The sequence below is a fragment of the Capricornis sumatraensis genome, chromosome 14 (genome assembly GCF_032405125.1).
Source record: "Capricornis sumatraensis isolate serow.1 chromosome 14, serow.2, whole genome shotgun sequence".
Taxonomy (NCBI): domain Eukaryota; kingdom Metazoa; phylum Chordata; class Mammalia; order Artiodactyla; family Bovidae; genus Capricornis; species Capricornis sumatraensis.
This window is the reverse complement of record NC_091082.1, coordinates 52278368-52292063: the sequence shown is the minus strand read 5'-3', so window position 1 is coordinate 52292063 and position 13696 is coordinate 52278368. Positions and strand designations below refer to the sequence as shown.

The 13696-nt window shown below is 38.9% G+C and overlaps 1 protein-coding gene and 1 pseudogene across 2 annotated transcripts in view; one reads left to right on the top strand and one right to left on the bottom strand.

The window, feature by feature from the left end:
- The window catches only part of RERE (arginine-glutamic acid dipeptide repeats), a 263855-nt gene that overhangs the window by 103870 nt on the left and 146289 nt on the right, over nucleotides 1-13696 (bottom strand). The gene's annotated exons all lie outside the window — the stretch shown is intronic.
- On the top strand, nucleotides 8687-10245 carry LOC138090458 (L-lactate dehydrogenase B chain-like; annotated as a pseudogene).

The window sequence follows — 13696 nt, the reverse complement described above, 5'->3', positions numbered from 1 at the left end:
AGTCCAGTGCATGGAAAGGGAGGCCAGCTCCTCAGAACTCAGCACACAAATCCACTGATGAGAAGACCCAGCTTAATGATACAGAATGAGGAGTGTAACTCCAGCCACAGAGAGAAAAACTCCTCGTAGAGTCAGGAATCGTCGTCATTTGTCAACTTAGAAAGACCTATCTCAGATCGGAGGCAGAAACTGTTCAGGGCCACAGTGGAAATTTTTTCACTTACTCCTAGAATCTTCACAGCCTTGCAAACAGAAAAATGGCAAGGGAAGCTCTAACCTAGAGGGTGACAGAGAAACATAGCTCTATTCCCTTATGCAGACATTAGTGAACCCATTCCTAAATGCTCAAGTCAACTAGGAAGTACACATGAAAGGTTAGCCACAGGTCAATTATAACCAGATTCCTACAAACAATTAAATTTCTTTAAAATAAATAAACAAAAACAACCTCAAGATCAACGGCATCAGTATTAAGAGAAACCATTTACAAAAAGTGCTTGAATTCCTACTCAGAAGAATTTAAGTGTAGAAATGACTGCTTCCCATCCACAGGGCTCAGTAACCTTAACCTTGATGATTTTACGAGTAATTTTAAGGCTGGGTAAACAATAGTGCATTATTCTTTCTGGCTGCAATGATAAATTAATGGAACAAAGAAAATCAAAGAGGCACACAGCAAAGCATGCAAGACTACAGAGGTGGGAAGGCTTCTGAGTGGCTGCTCTTTTATCTAGAAACCTCAGCCAAGAACAAAGTGAGTGACTAAGAAATAAGCAACGAGGCTTTGGGCAACCCCAGTAGTGCCTCCAGCTGCAGGCCTGCAGAACCAAGAAGCCTCACCCTGAGCCTGAGAGGCTTAGCCTCCTCACCATTCTGGATTTCTCAGTCTAACAGGTCTGAAAGAACAAAGGAAAAAGACTGTACAATTTCAAAACACAGCAGCAGCAGAAGAGAGCCTGACTGTGGAAGACTACCAAACTTGGCAAATACGATACAAACCAAAGACCTCAAACTCGCAACAGTCCCAAAAGATTCTGTGTGATGGCGGCTAGCATGGTAACTCAGAGGCATCAAGTGAAGTTAGACTGGAGAACACATGAAAACGTGTATCTCGCTAGTGAAATGGTTGGGGGAAGGAGTGGAAAGGGGAGAAAAATTTAGAGCCATCCTTCCCCCAAATCCTTGAAGAACTAGTATTCCAAAGTACTGGAGTAGGCTGGAACACTTCTGGCTTTCCAGGTGGCGCAGTGGTAAAGAACCCACCCAACAATGCACACAAAGAAGGCAATGGCACCCCACTCCACTACTCCTGCCTGGAAAATCCCATGGACGGAGGAGCCTGGAAGGCTGCAGTCCACGGGGTGGCTGACGATCGGACACTACTGAGTGACTTCACTTTCACTCTTCACTTTCATGCATCGGAGAAGGAAATGGCAACCCACTCTAGTGTTCTTGCCTGGAGAATCCCAGGGACGGGGGAGCATGGTGGGCTGCTGTCTCTGGGGTCGCACAGAGTTGGACATGACTGAAGCGACTTAGCAGCAACAACAATGCTGGAGACCAAGACCAAGGTTTGATCCCTGGGTCAGGAAGATCTCCTGCAGAAAGGAACGGCAACTCATTCCAGTAGTCTTACCTGGGAAATGCTATGGAAAGAGGAGCCTGGCAGAGCTACAATCCAGGGAGCTGAAAAAGTCGAACATGACTGAGCACGTGCGCGTACACACACACACACATGCTGGAATGCACACCCAACCCATTCTATGGTCAAGGAGGAAGCTAACCAAAGGCAGGGTGGCAAGACAGGCAAGGGTGAGCAGGTGGTGTGGTGATGTAAGAAGCTCTGAGAGTGACTGGCTATAGAGAAGAGAGCTGGCCAGGGCAGAGCTGAAGGACAGGAGATGGGAGAGACAGCAGAGGCTTTAGAAAGGAACAGCTTCAAAGGTAGCCAGCGCTGACCCCAGGCCACCTGAGACCAGATCTACCAGCAGCACAAGACCTTGCCCCCAACAGCCCCTGAGGGGCAGGCTGGAACCATCTAGGGTAGAGCCACGGAAGAAATACTCAGCAACCTGACAGGTCAGAATAAGTCAGTTAACATGGTTAGCCATAGATGATAATCTATGGTTATCTATAGATTCTATAGATAATCTATGATAATCTATAACCATAGATGATAATTCTCTCATCTAAATAAATATATTCTTTGTACAAAGAAAGCCAAATACATGGTACATTATGCTAATACAAATATGACAGTATTTTATAAGTCAAATGTCCTAGAATTTTACAGAAATATCACAGTCACTACTAGAATATTTTTACATTCTCAAGATGATAACGTTCACACTTAAACCTAAGTAAATTATAACTGATAGAAAGGGGAAGGAAATAAACTATTACAGAAAATTAAAAATAAGTACTATCGTTTATTTTAGTAACACTGTATACAACAGTAAAACCCAGCTGTTGGGGGCTGAAAAACAACTACCAGAAGACCTCCACATCAAACCCTGGCAGCATGCGACTGCAACCTTATTTGAGAAAAAGGTCTTTACAGACATGACTGTGATGAAGTTAAGGATTTTAAGATGAGAAGACAATTCTAGATTATTCAGGTGGGCCCAATATCCAATGACCAGCATCCTTACAAAAACTGGGGCCGTGGAAAAACACAGGACAGAGAAGACGGCGAAGTGAAGGCAAGCAGAGAAAGAGTGACCACTAGCCCCACAGAGCTTGAAGCTGCTCGGTGCTGCAGGAGGCACAGAATGATTCTCCCCGAGGTGCTAGAGGGAAGCATGGCCCAAATGATACCCTGATTTTGAACTTCTGGGCTCCAGAACTGTAAGAAATCTGTTGCTTTAAGTTCCCAAGTTTACGGTACACAATTTGCCAGAGCAGCCACAGGAAACTACTACACTGACCTTCAAACTTTGGGATAAAAAAATTTATCTAGGAGAGCTGTGGGGAAAAAAAAAGTTATTCTGAAATATATTTCAAACTAGTATTAAGAAACACACATACTAGTACAAACACTATAAATCTTAATATTCTACATTTCAGAAGTTATGTTAATATATGAGCCCTTTTAAAACTCATGGGCCTATTTGTTCTAAGATTAAACGCTTACTTAGATTTCAACACTCATCAAATGCTCTCCCATAAGGGCTTTGCAAAGAGCAGGGACTTCATCACATGTATTGCTGAATAAATAAATGAATGAATGATTGTATTAAAGCCTCTTCTTCAATGTAAAAGGGCTAAGGGCTTTTATTCTGACTTGCTAAATACTTACCATATTGATATTAATGCTTCATATAGGTTCACAGGTGCTAAAATTCGAATTGACTGATGTTATAGTAGACATTTTTCAAACCACCACGGAAGCCTCAAAACATTTTATCAGTATTTAGCACGGAAAAAAAATCTTATGAGACAGAAATTTTTTTTAATTAGCAAAGGAACTTTCTAACTTTGGCCAAACCAAAGTAAAAGCTTTTGTTTGCTGAGACCCTGGGAGGACAGAGGGAGACATGCAGGGGAGACAGTCAGGTGACAGCAGGAAGGGTTTCCAATTGGCTAAACGGTGAGTCTCCCAAAGTGCAGATTCTCAAGAGGACTGCGATGAGGTGCTGGGCTCCAGTTGGACTGTGCTCATAGTCCAACACATAAAGTTTAAAATGTGTATATGGCAGAGTGTGCTTAATAAACTGCAGGTGCTAACCACACTTCTCTCACAGAATTGTTATACAGATCAAATGAAATCATTCATAAGAAACACTTAAATTTTCACCTAACATATAAGCACTCAACCAACAAGTACATTCTAATTTTATTACAGCTTATTAATATTGTTGTTATTAATGGCATCAGGCAGCTGACCAATAGCTGATACCTAGTAAAATGAGAGTAACAGTGATAAACTTAAGGTTTGATGTCTGGTTGAAAATTCAGTCAAAAAGCTGAGCAGGGGAGAGAATGGCTTAGCAAAGGCATTTACCCACAGAAAAATGAAATAAGACAAAGACAAAACACAAGGGGAAAAAAAGCATGTGATGAGTACACTTTCATAAAAGCTTACTGCACCGAGGCAAGCTTTCAGGGTAACTGAAGATAACTTCTTGTCACCACATGCTGATCAAATCTGGCCAAGTATTGCTTTAGTGTATGTGCCACATTTTAAAAGACATGCAGACAGAGCTGACCACAGGAGAAATGAAATGGTTATGAACAAAAATGGTTATACACATACACATATATAAAAACTACACCATGGACAGAGGATGAGATGGTTAGCTAATATCACAACTCAGTGGACATGAATTCAAGCAAACTCCAGGAGATAGCGGAGTACAGGGAAGCCGGGCATGCTGCAGTCCATGGGGTCACAGAGTCAGACACGACATAGTGAATGAACAACAAATGATGATAATCAGTTGAAAAGGTCTTACTTATATGAGAAAACTTCAACTACATGGTCTTTTTCTGCATCTTTATTTCTACTATCATTAACAATATGAGGAAGATTCCAATATCCTGCTATGACATAAATAAAACACTAGCAAAGGTGCTTGTCAAAACTGATACACATAAGGTGTTCTTAAAAATTATTGGAAATAATCAGATAAAATTATTGGATTTCCATAAAAAGAAAGCATGTAGCATATCAACTAATACTCTTTTCATCCAAAATCCTGACAGAACAAAACTACCACCCTCCAACCAAGTAATGGTGACTAATCTGAATGGAGAATAATAAAAAGAGGAGAATTTAAGTAAAGGGTGTGAATGTGGAATCAATTTAGGAGAATCCTGATCATATAATTTGTGTGCTTAGTCACTCAATCATGTTTTTTAGACTCTCTGCAACCTCATGGACTGTAGCTTACCAGGCCCCTCTATCTATGGGGATTCTCCAAGAAAGAATACTGGAGTGGATAGCCATTCTCTTTTCCAGGAGATCTTCCCAACTCAGGGGTAGAACATAGGTCTCCCACACTGCAGGCAGATTCTTGACCGTCAGAGCCACCAGACAAATGATAATAAAAGGGCCTTTTGGCAAAGCATTATTTGGGAGCTGTCCATTTAAGTCTGGAGCACTGCAAAGCAAATTCAGGGCCAAGTGCTTCAGTGAAGTCCATTTATAAAGAACAAACAGAAAATCTCTGAGAGAAGTTCTAAAGACTTAAACGTTTTAGAATGAAAGAGAGGAACATGAAAATGATTCTGAGTGCAGGCTTATTCTGCTGTGCCAACTTTACAACACCAAGTTCTGGTGATCAAATGTGATTTGGACTTGAACCTGATTTACTTATTCCATCATTCAACAAATATTTAGTGTCTATCTCTACCATGTACCAGGCATTGGGTTATATAGCTCAGAAAACAAAAATGATTAATACTCACGGTTAACAAATAGTGATATTTATAGATCAGAGATAAAAACTAACTATTAAGTGATTGGAAGCCTTTAATCCTCTGTTGAAGGAGATGTGGGTGTGCATAAATAAGTAAACAAACACATACATACTCTCATGAATATGTAAAAAGCTTAATCCAAATGTCTAACAGCCATCCATATTTCAGGGAATAAAACTGTCCAGGCAAAGGTGAAATCTTTGCTGCATGATTATAAATTTTACTTATACATAGTGAACATATATATGTTTAGTGTTAGTGAAAGTAAACATAAGCATGCAAATAAGTTTCTGAGAAAGAAACTGAATCTGAATTTTATTAGGAAATGGGAAAGATATCTGAGCTCAAAGAATAAAATCCAATATCAATTTAATAAAAATAAGTCAGAATGCTATCTTCCAGGAAAACTTACTCTCAAACTATGGGGCTCTGCTGTAGCTTCCAAGCATAAATATAAAGGTCTATTCTGTATTAATAAGAGATCAAATAAATGTAAGCATTTAAAGATGGTTGAATTAATCTCATTAGAATACTATAGGCCATTTATACGTTACATAGCAATTAACCCGTGGTGGATTCATGTCAATGTATGGCAAAACCAATACAGTATTGTAAAGTAAAATAAAGTAAAAATAAAAATTAAAAAAAAAAGTTATATATAAGCTAAATGTGTACAGATAAGCCTAAATAAAACTGCATGTAAGGTTTCCCTGGTGGCTCAGTGGTAAAGAATCCACCTGCCAATGTAACAGACACAGGTTTGATCCCTATTCCTGGAAGATCCCACATGCTGTGGAGCAACTAAGACTGTGCACCACAACTAGTTAGCCACTGCTGCAGAGCCCATACTCTGCAACAGAGAAGCTACAACAATGAGAAGGCCATACACCATGACTACAGAGTAGACCCTGCTCACCACAACTAGAGAAAAGACTGTGCAGCAAGGAAGACATGCACAGCCAAAATAAAAACATAATTAAAATAATATTTTAATTAAAAGAAAACTCCTTAAGGAGAAACACATAGAAACATTTCTATCTCCATCTTTCAGAGAGAGCATCATTGCTTTGTCATATTTTAACATATTAGTTAACATGCTATTTAAGTTTATAAATAAAACAATTCTGCATTTTCAGGCATTCACAATTTAAAATAAAATAGTAAAACATAATAAAACATATTATGAGCAATGAAGAACTGATGCCTTTGAACTGTGGTGCTGGAGAAGACTATTAAGAGAGTCCTTTGGACTGCAAGGAGATCAAACCAGTCAATCCTAAAGGAAATCAACCCTGAAATACTCATTGCAAGGACTGATGCTAAAGCTGAAACTCCAATACTTTGACCCACCTGATGTGAAGAGCTGACTCACTGGAAAAGACTCTGATGCTGGGAAAGATTAAAGGCAAGAGGAGAAGAGGGTGATGGAGGATGAGATGGTTGGATGGCATCACAGACTCAAAGGACATGAGTTTGAATAAACTTCAGGAGTTGGTGATGGACAGGGCAGCCTGGCACATTGCAGTCCATGGGGGTGGCAAAGAGTAGGACACAACTGAGTGACTGAACAACAACAACAAAAATGTATTTTTGCTGACATACATTAAGAAGTATGCCCATAGTTACTAAGAATACCCTCTTGTAGTAAGAGAGGCCAACATGTTTATTATGTATTCTTCCTTTATATCAGTACAAAACTTTTTTATGTAAGAAAAGATAAGAAATACATATTAATGGTAATGAGCAAACAAAGAACTGTGTGCCTATTTTGCAAGTTTACTGCTGAATCAAAAGTAACATTGCATGGCCATAAAAGTAATAATATATTAACTACTTGTGATTCTCCAATGACACTAGTTCTGCTATTAAAAAAGTAAGTGGCTCAAGTTTCATACGACCTGAGAATCATCTGCACTGTTAAAATGGACTAAACACTCCAAACAAAAGGTAGAGCTTGCCAGATGGGATAAAAAGGCAAGAAACAACTAGAAAGCTAAAGTACACAGAAGAGGTACTTTAAACAAACAAAGGGATTCAAAGTAAGAAGCTGGAAGAAGACACACCACATGCAGACAAGAGGCATAAGAAAGCTAGAGTACTGTATGAATTTCGGACAAAACTGAATTTAAGACAAAGGGTATCACTAGGCACAAAAAGGATTGTACCAAAAGGGGAACAGGCTTAATACATGGAGCAAGATCAGTAATAGAAATGTTCATGCACCTAGTGATACAATTCCCACACGTGAAGCAAAACTAACAGAAACAGAAGGAGAAATAACCAAATTCACAATCACAGTGAAAGACTTTAACACATCTGTCAGTAACTGACAACACAACTAGATAAAAGAATGGACTTCCCTGGTGGTTAAGAATCCACCTACCAATCCAGGCAAAAGGAGTTTGATCCCTGGTCCGGGAAGATCCCACAAGCTGCAAAGGAAGCTCACCATGTTCTAGGGCCTTGCTCCACAACAAGAGAAGTCACCGCAATGAGAAGCCCACATACCACAACTAGAAAGCAGCACCCACTCTGTGCAACTAGAGAAACGTCAGCATGCAGCAAAAAAGACCCGGCGCAGTCAAAAATAAATAAACACGGCAGAGAAGATCTGACTGGTAATATCAACTATCCCAAAGGAACTGACAATTATAAAACAGTACACCTAATAACTGCAAAATACAAGTTCATTACAAGTGTACACGGAACATTCACAAGATAAATCACATGCTGAGACAAGATCCAAGTCTCAGATCTCAACAGATTGAAAACTCACTGGGTACTCTGATCACAACAGAACTAAATTAGAAATCAATAACATTCCAAAAGGAGGGAAGAAGAGAGGGCAAAAGAATCCTAAGTCCATGCTAATTATACAATTTAATGCTATACAATCCACAGGTAAAAGAAGAAATCACACATAAAATTTTTTTAAAATATTTTAACTAAAAGGTAATAGAAGAACAACAAATTGAATCTGTGTCAGTTATTTAAGACTCCAACTTAGGAAGCTAGGGGAAAAAATATTCAAATTAACTCAAAATAAGTGGAAAAAAAACAATAGAAATAAGATTGAGAGATCAATGAAATAGAAAACAACAGAGGGAAAAAAAATCAATGAAACCAAACACTACTTACCTGAAAATATCAATAATATCGATAAATCTCTATTAAGAATGACTAAGAAGAGAGGAGACGCACGCTGCTTTGTCTTCTTTGTGCTACCCTTACCACTGTCTGGAGAACTCTCTCTCCTCTGGGCACAATGGCAACTCTTATGGAAAAACTGATTGCACCAGTTGCAGAAGAAGAGGGAAAGGTTCCAAACAATAAGATCACTGTAGAAGCTATTGGACAAGTCAGTATGGCATGTACCATCAGCATTCTGGGAAAGTCTCTGACTGCTGAGTTTGCTCTTGTGGATGTTTTGGAAGATAAACTCAAAGGAGAAATGATGGACCTGCAGCACAAGGGCTTATTCCTTCAGACACCAAAAATCTTGGCAGACAAAGATTACTCTGTCACTGCCAATCCCAAGATCGTAGTGGTAAGTGCAGGAGTTCTCTAGTAAGAGGGGGAGAGGCACCTGAATTTGGTGCAAAGGAACATTAATGTCTTCAAGCTCATCACTGCTCAGATTGTGAAGTACAATCCCAACTGCATCATCATTGTGGTTTCCAACCCCAGCAGACATTCTCACATTCGTTACCTGGAAACCAAGTGGATTACCCAAGCACTGTGTGATTGCAAGTGGATGTAATCTGGATTCTGCTGTATTTTGCTGTTTTATGGCTGAAAATTAAAAGATGCTTCCTCCTTGGAAGAAAAGCTATGACCAACCTAGACAGCATACCAAAAAGCAGAGATATTAGTTTGCCAACAAAGGTCTGTCTAGTCAAAGCTGTGGTTTTTCCAGTAGTCATGTATGTATGTGAGAGGGGCTATAATGGAAGCTGAGCGCCAAAGAACTGATGCTTTTGAAATGTGGAGTTGGAGAAGACTCTTGAGAGTCCCTTGGGCTACAAGGAGATCCAATCAGTCCATCCTAAAGGAAATCAGCCCTGAATATTCATTGGAAGGACTGATGCTGAAGCTGAAACTCCAATACTTTGGCCACCTGATGCGAAGAACTGACTCATTTGAAAAGACCCTGATGCTGGGAAGGATAGAAGGCGGGAAGAGAAGCGGATGACAGAGGATGAGATGGTTGGATGGCATCACTGACTTGATGGCCATGAGTTTTAGTAAGCTCCAGGAGTTGGTGATGGACACGGAAGTCTGGTGTGCTCCAGTCCATGGGGTTGCCAAGAGTTGGACACAACTGAGTGACTGAACTGAACTGATGGCTGAAACACTTGGCATTCATCTCAGCAGCTGCCATAGATGGATTTTGGGAGAACATGGCAACTCAAGCGTGGCTGTGTGGAGTGGAGTGAATGTGGCAGGCGTTTCTCTCCAGGAAGTGAATCCAGAAATGGGAATAGACAATGATAGTGAAAACTGGAAGGAAGTGCATAAGATGGTAGTTGAGAGTGCCTATGAAGTCATCAAGCTAAAAGAATATACCAACTGGGCTACTCAATTAAGTGTGGCTGATCTTCTTGAATCCATGTTGAAAAATTTATCCAGGAATCACCCAGTGTCAACAATGGTGAAGGGCATGCATGGCATTGAGAATGAAGTCTTCCTGAGCCTTCCATGTATTCTGAATGCTCGGGGTTAACCAGTTTTACTAATCAGAAGCTGAAGGATAAAGAGGTTGATCAACTCAAGAATAGTGCAGATACCCTCTGAGGCATCCAGAAAAACTTAAAGGAACTGTGACTTCTGGAGGCAAGGCTGTAGAAACTTAAAACTACAGTGTGATTAACCACAAGCTTTTAGTTTGCATCTGTGTACATGGAGCACAGTTCACTTCTGTCTTCCTAAGTCTGTGAATCTGGGCTCCCAGAATCAAAGCCCATGCTTGCTTTAATCCTTACAAGATGAGTCCTTGAACAAATAAAATAAACCACCTAGCATTAAAAAAAAAAAAAAAAGAAAAGAATGACTAAGAAGAAATAAACAAGCAATATTAAAAATGAAAGAAAGGTCAAAATTATAGGTTCTTATGAACCTTAAAAAGAATCTTCTGAAATAATTTGAAATTTTTACCAATAAATTTGATAACCCAGATGAAATGACCAAAACATTTAGAGATCAACAGATTACTAGTGACGCATGATAAAATATAAAGTCTGAATAGGCCTATGTCTGTCTGTCCTTTCATAACAGGGAAGAACACACCTGACTCCATATCAGACCTGTTCCTTCAGCTCTGACACTCTGACTCTGGTGCCTGTGCGTGGGTGTGCTGGCTGTGCACCTCTAAGTATGTTGCCCACAGCCTGAAATATATGTGAAAGCCCACTCTAGAGGCTCTGACCTTGAAAGGTATAACACTTTTCCATTCATATAGAGAAAAAAGTTGCAGAACATAAAATGACAACTGTCTTGTTGGGAGGCTTATAAAAAACACTGTGACCAGATCTACATGAACAGGTGCAGGAAAAAAGGATTCTGGCACCAACAGTTCACAACAATCAGCTGCTCCCACCCCTCCTTTTTGGTATAAAAGAAGTCTGAGTTCTAACTCAAGTGAGGTGATTCTTTGGGACACTAGTCCACCATCTTCTCAGTCTGCTGGCTTCCCGAATAGTCACTATTCCTTGGCCTGACAACTTGTCTCTCTATTCGTTGGCCTGTCGTGCGGTGAGCAGTACAGTCAGTCTCTAACATGCAAACAAGTTTCATTCTGAGAGCATGTCTGTGAGTCCAATTTGTTCTTAAGTCCAACAAAGTTAGCCTAGTTCAGTTCAGTTCAGTTTCGCAGTCGTGTCCGACTCTTTGCGACCCCGTGAATCACAGCATGCCAGGCCTCCCTGTCCATCACAAACTCCCGGAGTTCACTCAAACTCATGTGCGTTGAGTCAGTGATGCCATCCAACCATCTCATCCTCTGTCGTCCCCTTCTCCTCCTGCCCCCAATCGTTCCCAGCATCAGAGTCTTTTCCAATGAGTCAACTCTTTGCATGAGGTGGCCAAAGTATTAGAGTTTCAGCTTTAGCATCATTCCTTCCAAAGAACACCCAGGACTGATCTCCTTTAGAATGGACTGGTTGGATCTCCTTGCAGTCCAAGGGACTCTCAAGAGTCTTCTCCAACGCCACAGTTCAAAAGCATCAATTCCTCGGCGCTAAGGACCCAACAAACACAATCGGCTCTATACCATTGCTTTTACACTTGATTCTGGACACCCTGGGCTTGAAATAAAGATACCATACTGCTGTGCTCTATATAGTACTGCACAGTAAACAAAAGCACAATCACTTGTGGAGTGATTGTACATGACAGTGTACACCAGACACCAAACTAACTTACACAACTGGACATGCAAACACATGCTTGCATCTTTGAAAGTTTGCTACTTGAAGGTTCAGATGAAGGAGACTTACTGTATGAACTTTCCATTAAAAAAATTTAGTCCCAAATACTACACTGTCAATTCTATCAAACATTTAACAATCAAGATCAATCCTTTATAAATTCTTTAAGAGAAAGAAAAAGAGTAGGAGGAACTATTTCCCAACTAATTTTTTAAATCAGTATTACTCTGATATTAAAACCAGACAAAGGTATTACAAAGAAAGAAGACTACAGTTCACTGTCCCTCATGAACACAAAGGTGACAGTTTTTAACAGTAAATTGAATCCAGTAGTACATAATGCTCAAGCAGGATTTAATCTAGGAACATAGTCAGTTTAAAGTCTGAAATCAATGTAATTTACCAAACGAACAAAAAAAGTATAACAACCTATGATCATCTCAACAGATACACAAGAGAAAAATAGCATCTGACAAAATTAAATGTTCATTCATGGTAAAAAACCTTAATTAACTTAGATACAAAAGGGAACATTCTCAGCTTGTTTAAATAACAAAAAAATCCTACATTGCACTTAACAGTGAACAACTGAGTATTTTTTCTTTAAGATGAGAAAGAAAGCAAATATGTCTATTCTCATCATTTCTATCCAGTACTGTACTGGAGGTTCAAGCAAGTGTAATAAAGCATAAAACACATAAATCAGAAAGAGGTAAAGCCGTCTTTGTTTGCAGATGACATGACATTGTGCACATGGAAAATCCTAAGGAACTAACCAGAAAGCTACTAGTGTTAACCTTGCATTCTTTGTATAATACAAGGTCATCATATAAAAACTGACTGTATTTCTATCTCAATGAACATTTAGAGAATGAAATTAAAAAATACAATTTTATTAACAATAGAATCTTCAAACAATAACTACTTAAGGGATAAATTTTACAAAATAAGTGTAAAACTTGTACAATGAAAACTACAATATCTCAAAGAAATTAAAGAATACCTATTTTCCCCCAAATGGAGAGATACTATTATCAAGTTTATGAATTGGAAGATTCAAATTGTTAAGGTATCAATTCTTCCTAAATTGATTCATACATCCAATGCAATCTCAATCAAAATAACATCAAAGCCTTCTTTAAAACAGAAACTGGCAAGCTGATTCTAAAATTTACATGAAAATGTAAACTACCTAAAAACAGCCAAAGTAATCTTGAATCAAGTAGAAAATAGGAAGATGTATCACCTGGGTTCTTATAAAACTATAGTATCAAAAATACTGAAGTACTAGTAAAAAGAGAGATGTCAGATCAGTGAAACAGAATAGGATCTTAAAAAAACAAACACATACAAGGACTGGTTGTTCAATAAAGGCATAAAGGCAATTAAATGACAGAAGACTATTTCCAAAAAAATCTGGCTTGCACAACTGGCCTCAGTGTGGAAAAGAAAGAACTTTCACCTCTACCTCGTATCACATGTAAAATTATTTTGAAATGAATGTAAGAACTAAAACTTCAAAAGAAAGCATAGAAACAAACCTTGTAATCATGAGATGATCAAAGAAATTTTCATTAAAAAAAAGATGCATCAGATTTTAGCAAAATTACCTACTTTCTGAAATACAGCATTATATATATATATAGTCATACCATGGGAGGAAATATTTACAATACATATATCAAAGCACTTTTATCTTCAATATGAAAATAATTCTTACAACTAAATTGTACTAAAGGCCAAATAATACAATTTTTTAAATTGGGCAAGAGATATCCCCCCACCAAAGCTATACAAATGGGCCTGAACACATAAAAAGATGCTCAACATTACCTGCTGTCAGGAAATTT